At 41.2% G+C, this 6871-nt stretch overlaps 1 long non-coding RNA gene across 1 annotated transcript in view; it reads right to left on the bottom strand.

Moving 5' to 3' along the window:
- Positions 1-2566: 2566 nt before the first annotated feature.
- The window catches only part of LOC112550575, a 50449-nt gene continuing 46144 nt past the window's right edge, over positions 2567-6871 (bottom strand). Inside the window, exons 3-4 of the long non-coding RNA XR_003094499.1 lie at positions 4967-5008; positions 2567-3386 (exon numbers count right to left, since the gene is read on the bottom strand). This is a non-coding gene — a long non-coding RNA (uncharacterized LOC112550575). The remainder of the gene's footprint in view (positions 3387-4966; positions 5009-6871) is intronic.

Genomic DNA, 6871 nt, shown 5'->3' with positions numbered 1-6871 from the left:
TGTGTGTCCCTGCAATTGGGGGGGGAGGGCGTGGAGAGAGACAGAGAGCAATGAGGGATGGAGAGACTGTGTGTGTTCATAAGGTGAGTCCCACACACAGCCAACCATACACATGCACCCACACCACCATGCACTGCTATACACGCAGACCCCCACACCCTCTCTCACACCCCAGACACCCTTCCCCCACCCCCCCACCAACCCCATACTCACCCACGCCTCACATATCCACACACATACCCACATGCTCCCTCACCCCACACTCACACCCCGTCCCCCACATCCCACCTACCCATACACCCACAGCCCTCCACAAACCCATATCCGCCCCCTATTCCCCCCACAACATACAGGAGTAAGGCTTCATTTTAAGCTATTGTGCAATCACCTCTATGTACACTACAAAAACACACATAAATCAGGACAAAAATATTTTTAAATCAAATTAATTAATGTTCTAGATGTTCGATTTTTAAAATATAATTTGGTATTTTTCTGGTTTTAAGATGGCACAACCCCTTGCTGAAAGGAGTACTTCTGGGGGCAAAGGTCAGGTGTGTCTGGGGCAGGACTTCCAGTCACAAGATGGCGAACAGGAGGCAGGGCACCTGTCAGGGGGAAGGGCTACCAAGGCAGCTCTCGACAGCTTTCCAAAACTCAGTAAGCGGCCCTCTGCCTGAAATAATTGCCTGCCCCTGGGTGAGAGGGTGTCCTAATTGTAAGAAAATACAGCATGTTCATTCCTGACAAAATAAAACAAGAGATACAAGCACTTCAAATAACATCTGGTGCAAAAATCTTTCAGTGATGCACTGGCAAAGCCATCTTCTCTGCGCTTTTCAATACTGAGGGAAAATAATGACAAAACACAATTGCCCTTCATATCACTTGACTATGGTGAAGCACATGGCATTCTAATGTTCTAGGCTAGGAACCCAAAGGCACCAAGTATATAGATACCTGCTGTCTGACTGACTGAGAAGGAAAGTAACCAATTAATCCAGATCAGTATATCTGGAGAGTGTGGAAGGCTTACCTATTAACTAATCATATAACTTCTAACATTTCTAATTGGATTGTAACGAAATTCTTGGCACTGATACTACCAAAAAGGAAATCAGAGGAAAAAGTTGCAAATCAAAGTGCAAAGGGAACATAGAGAATAGCTTTCCCCCAGTGGCATACAATACCAGTGACCACCCAAAGATCTATGGCAGTAAGTAGAGACCCATCCCCATGTCTGCTGAAAAAGTGAGAGGAGATTATAACATGCACAAGATGCATGCTGTTGTACTATGTTACCACCCTCAGCAAGAATGAGATTTCCTATTGAAGAAGAGAAAAGTGGGGGACAACCAAAGGAACTAGAAAGTTAATGTATACAAAACCAGAAAGAATAATCTGATCTTAGAAATACCTTACACTGAAGACTTAAAAGAGGGCACAAAAGATGACAGTTCTGTATTTTGCTTTCCCTATGTTTACCAGTTTCAAATAAAAAGGATCTGTGAAAGCTACAAATTAAACACTAGTAACTATGTAATAATCACTAATACACTTCATTTAGGTGCTTAATTAGTAGTGGATACTTTAAGAATAAGACATCCTATTAGAACCTGTGTAACCATTCCTGACAGTTGTCTGCTTGACCCATTTTTGATAAACAAAGCATAGACTACTTGAAGTATTTTTCCTCCTTGTTCATCCTATTCTTCCCTGATCTCTTATTTTATGGTCAGAGGTTAAACTGCTGACCTCTCACCTTCAAGGCAAGTTCTCCTCCACCCCTCTTTTATAAGAAGTTTTCACGGTGTGCAGCATTTGGATTAGCCCCTCTCCTCTTGAACAAAAGCTATGTCTTTGTACTGCTGGTTTGGGCATGGAGTCCATACATCAGAGGAAGCTGCTCCTACTTAACATTCACAATAACTATATTGTGAGGCCCCACTAAAACCTAGCCTCTCAGTGTCTAGACTTTCACCCAACCAGCCAGCAGAGAGAAAATCCTGTAAAGCATTCAACTGAAAATTAACTATGGTATCCTGTTGTGAACCTGATGAAGATGTTATTTGAACATACGGTAAAACTTTCCGTTGTTTAACATAAAGATAAGAAAAAAACTTTTAGAACCCCAAGCTTTAAACAGTCATTGGGACTGATTCACTCATGGATCAGTAAATGCATTTTATTAGCATGCAACTACTGCCCTATGCACTCCTTCAAAATAATAGACTGATTATTAAATGAAATTCTATACCATAGTATTTGGAAATGTATTCAGCCTAATTTTTATATAATCTAATCTAGGAGTACATTAAACTAAATCAAAATACATGCTGAAAACACTGAATTTCTTACAGATTCAAACAAAGAGTATTACATCACTATTATACTTGCATATCTGTAAAACATGATTTTAGAAAGTAACACAATTTGTATAAGAGAAAAAAAATAGAAATATGACAACAAAAGATTTTTATAGCTTTCAGCTACAAATATCTAGAAGTAAACAGATGCCAGCTGTAGACAATTGAATAATGCAGGAAGCAAGGATTTGTTAGGGTGATATCTTTTATTGAACCAACTATGTAACCAGAATAAAATTAGACAAGCTTTTGAATGGAAAACATTCTTCATTAAGTGTCACATCATTTCTGGACCATCACAACTACAACATTACTCTTATACTACTGTATTATCTAATAACAAATAGTGCTATCTGGACATCATTTTTTATTTTTTATTTTTAACACTGCTTCTTTGTAATACCATTACAGTTTCCATAATATAGTAATATCAGATCACTAGCAACACAAATATATTCTTTTTTATGACACTTCTCAAGAGCAGGCTGTAAAAAAAAATGAGATCCTGAATAATTTAAAATATTTGAATAATTAAGAAAAATATTCATTCTATAGAAACATATACTCCATATCATAGGCTGACAAACTGCATTTCTGCATGGTCCATGCGATCAGTGACCATTTCAAGAGAATCCTGCAAACCCCTAAAAGAGAAATTATTGTGGACATGTGATACAAAAGATGGAAGGGATGCAGGTATTTCAAGAAAGACTGAATTGAGATTGGGCACACCTCTTGAAGCTCTTTTTTATAATGCTTTATAACTCATGTTTTAAGTTTTGAAAGTTCACAAGAGATCACAATTTAAACTAATTTTACAAAATGTTTGCTAAATGTTTACTATTTTTTTCTGGAACTAATATTTCTCAGGAATAAAAGTGTTACAGTAAGTACCATTCAGCCTCCCTCTCCATAATGCCCAATATCTCAAGAACTGTTGGAGTTGGAACAAATGCTGTATACATTCTGCAGTATAAAAAGTTTGAAATCCCAAGTTGCTCTTGGTGTTTGAGAGGACATCTGAAGTTAAAAGAAAAAGAGAAAAAAAAATGGAGTTAAATTGGAAGTGGAAAAAAAAGCTATATTTGGAATGACTGATTATAAAGATTGATGTAGTACACTATATATTCAGTTTGAACTCTGTGGAACTGCAAAACTCAAAACCTGTTTCTGTTTCATGTTCAAGAAGAACAATAACGTAACGACACTAAGTGGACATATTGTTAGACATTGAAAAAGGTCATTAATTTGACAGTTTTGTCAACTGAATTTGAGTATTAGATCTATTCAAAGTCAGCTATATCTGCCAATCTGGTGTCCAAAGGTCTTTCCAGGATATGCTAGGTCAGTGCTTTTCAACCGGTGTGCCGTAGCACACCAGTGTGCTGTGAAGAGCTCCCTGGTATACTGTGAAAATTCTGGAATAACAAGAAGAATGTTTCCCAGCCTCCTAGCACTTACAAATCAGCTGCATCAATGAGACATTCACAGAAGACTCACGTTGTGTTGGCTGTGGGGGGAAAGAGAAGAAGCAGAGCAGAACTCAACTCATCTACTGTGCCGGCTGTGGGGGATGCACAGTTCGTGAGCCTCTGAATAGCTGTGCCGTGGAATCTTGCCTCAGCAATGAGCTACAATTAGCTCATAAATATAGGGATAGGGAATGCTTTAAAAGGTGTGCTGCAGAAAATTTTTATTAATGGAAGTGTGCCTTGGGCAGGAAGAGATTGGGAAAAACTGTAATATGTGAATGAGCCACAGCCGAAGGACAAATACGAAGTTTCCTTGAAAGAGTCTACATATCTGAAAGGAAAGGGTAGGGTCCTTTGCAGCATACCTAAAATTTCTGTAGTTTTATTTCTTAATTTTAAAATATTAGCATGAACTGGAAATACTAGAGAGGTCTCCTCCTCATACCAGGAATAAGTTCCTTATCTGCCCTCTGTCAGCTACTATCCCTAAGACTCCTTCATGGCAGCTGCAGGAGGAAAGTTGCATGAAGAAGTCCTGCAACTACTATGGAAAGCCAAGAAGCAAATACTGTTAGGTGAAACATAAGCTTCCAACCATGCAGCCAGCATGGGTGGTCACTAGGGAGGTGAAGGACTGAAAACACGCACATACTCAATAAAAACGAAGCAAGCACCACATACACAACACTGTTTCTCTATTCAACAAAAGACTGGTAGGCTCATATTGGGTGACAGCTGACACTGTTGCCAGCATTCTTTTTAAGAAAGTGAGAGTCAGGAAGCATAAGAACAAACTACCTTGATATTTTCTGAAATTACTGACATTTTACATGAGTCAGCATCCAATAAAAATACATTAATACATGTAAATATATTGTATTTGTATTAATACATTTAAATGTAATGCACACGGAAGTACTGAAATTCTGGATTTGCTATTTGAGAAAGAGAGTTTGGTTCATTCACTCCAAAGACTACACGTCTGAGATTGTTGGTGATGCAGGTCACAGCCTTTAATCTACACCATAGAAAAACCAAGCAGAAATTAAACATCACCTAGGATGGAATCTCACTGCCTAAGCACCCAAAACCCATGCGCTTGGGGGTTACATTTGACTGAACACTTACCTTCAATGCATACGTAGAAGACATGAAAGGGGATGTCAGCACCTGCAACAACACGCTTAAAAAGTTGGTCACCTCAAAGTGGAGAGTGAAACCAACTACATTATGAACTACTGCTACTGTCTTGTGTTACTCCACTGCAGAGTATGTATGTCCAGTATAGGAACAATCAGTTCATGCCAAGAAACTAGACCTAGTTGTAAACAACAGTTGTTGTGAAATAACAGGATGTCTAATGCAAAAGGATACGTACGTACTGGCTGGCATTGCACCACCTGATATCAGAAGAAAGGTGGCAAGCCCAAAAGAAAGATCATGGCAGATGGAAGACCCCAAGCATCCACTTTACGGTCACAAAGAAATAATCAAATGGCTTAAAGCGCAAAAGTTTTTGTTTGGAAATGATGGCTGATAGGACACAACTGAGGTGACAGAAGGAAAGAATATGCACAACCAGATGCCCTGAAATGGACCTGGAACCCAAGGAGGACCTTCTCAGAGTGGCTAATACACACTGGTCAACATGGCAATGCCTGAACCACCTATGCATGCAAACTGGAAGATCAAAAACAAAAGTGGTCAAATGGGGTTATTCTAATGATATGAAAACATGCAAATGTGGTGAAGTACAAACCATGGAGCACCTGCTCATTTGCCGACTCCTTGGTAAGACCTGTATGAAGGTGGACCTTGCTGCAGCAATGGAAAGAGCCATCACTTGAGCATGATTCTGAAAAAACATCTAGTTATGACAAGGACATGAGAAGAAGAAGATTTTAAAGATTTACATAACTTACAGGAGAGTAGGTATTGCAAATATGTCCCCAGACCCGCCAAACTGCAGCTGCCAGCTGGGCAGCACCTGCGCCAACCCCACTCTCTCTTTCACAGCAGGGGCCTTGATCTGCTCCCACCACGCCCCTTCACTCCTCTTCCACCACAACAGACTTACCAGTTGAACGCAGCTCTCCAAGCTGCTGGGCTGTGCTCCTTGCTGCCTACGTGCTGCACTGCAGCTGCGCACATACACAGGGCATTTATCGGGCACATTACTGGCCATATCAGACAAAAAAAGCCAATTTCCAATACAGACAATTGGTTTATATCGGTGACGATCCAATATCAGATGAATGTATCACTGCACCGCTACCAGGTATGTATGAATAGAGGTAGCAGTCTTGAACTAAGCTAATAAGAGTTATAGTGCTGAGATTATGGATAGATAAATATATATGTTAACTACTTTAAAAAGGGATGGGAGGTGCCACTCAAGAGTGACTGAGCTGTTAATATACGATGGTTACTATATTTACTCAAATCCAAGATAAGGGTTTTTTTCTCCCACTCATCATGGAAAAAAGGCCCTCATCTTGGATTTGAGTACTGGAGGGAGAGGAAAGCAGGTGGCTGCTGCAGCTGACTCCATCCCTGAGCCAGTCAGACCCACAGCAGCCACCTGCTCCACCCCTGCCGGCCTTCTGCAGCCTCTTCCCCACCTCACTCCATAACAACTTACTGTCAGGCATGGCTCCAGATCTAGTGGATTCCTTCCTGGGGTATGAAGCCCCAAGAAACCCCTGGCCAATCAGCAGCAGCACCGCTCCAGCTCCAGGATGTTGCTGTGTGGCTGGGCAGGGGCTGCACTTCTTGTGCTCCATGAAGCAGAACTGCATTTAACAGGGAATGAGGGAGGGGGGACAGGAAGAGGAGGAGGTGGCAGAGGCTGTGGGGAATTGGGGGTGCAGAAGGGACAGAGGCTGTGGGAGTGGGGAAAGGGCAGAGGCTGCAGGACAGGCAGGCAACAGGGGGTGCAGATGATGGGGGGAGGGGACTGGCAAGCTACAAGTAGAAGGAGGGAGGGGCAGAGATTAAGGGGGACACCTGCTGCTCCAAACTACCTTACCTCCC

Source organism: Alligator sinensis, unplaced genomic scaffold (genome assembly GCF_000455745.1).
Source record: "Alligator sinensis unplaced genomic scaffold, ASM45574v1 scaffold34_1, whole genome shotgun sequence".
In the NCBI taxonomy this organism is placed as follows: domain Eukaryota; kingdom Metazoa; phylum Chordata; order Crocodylia; family Alligatoridae; genus Alligator; species Alligator sinensis.
Note: the sequence above shows the minus strand (reverse complement) of the source record. Positions and strands in the feature narration are given on the sequence as shown.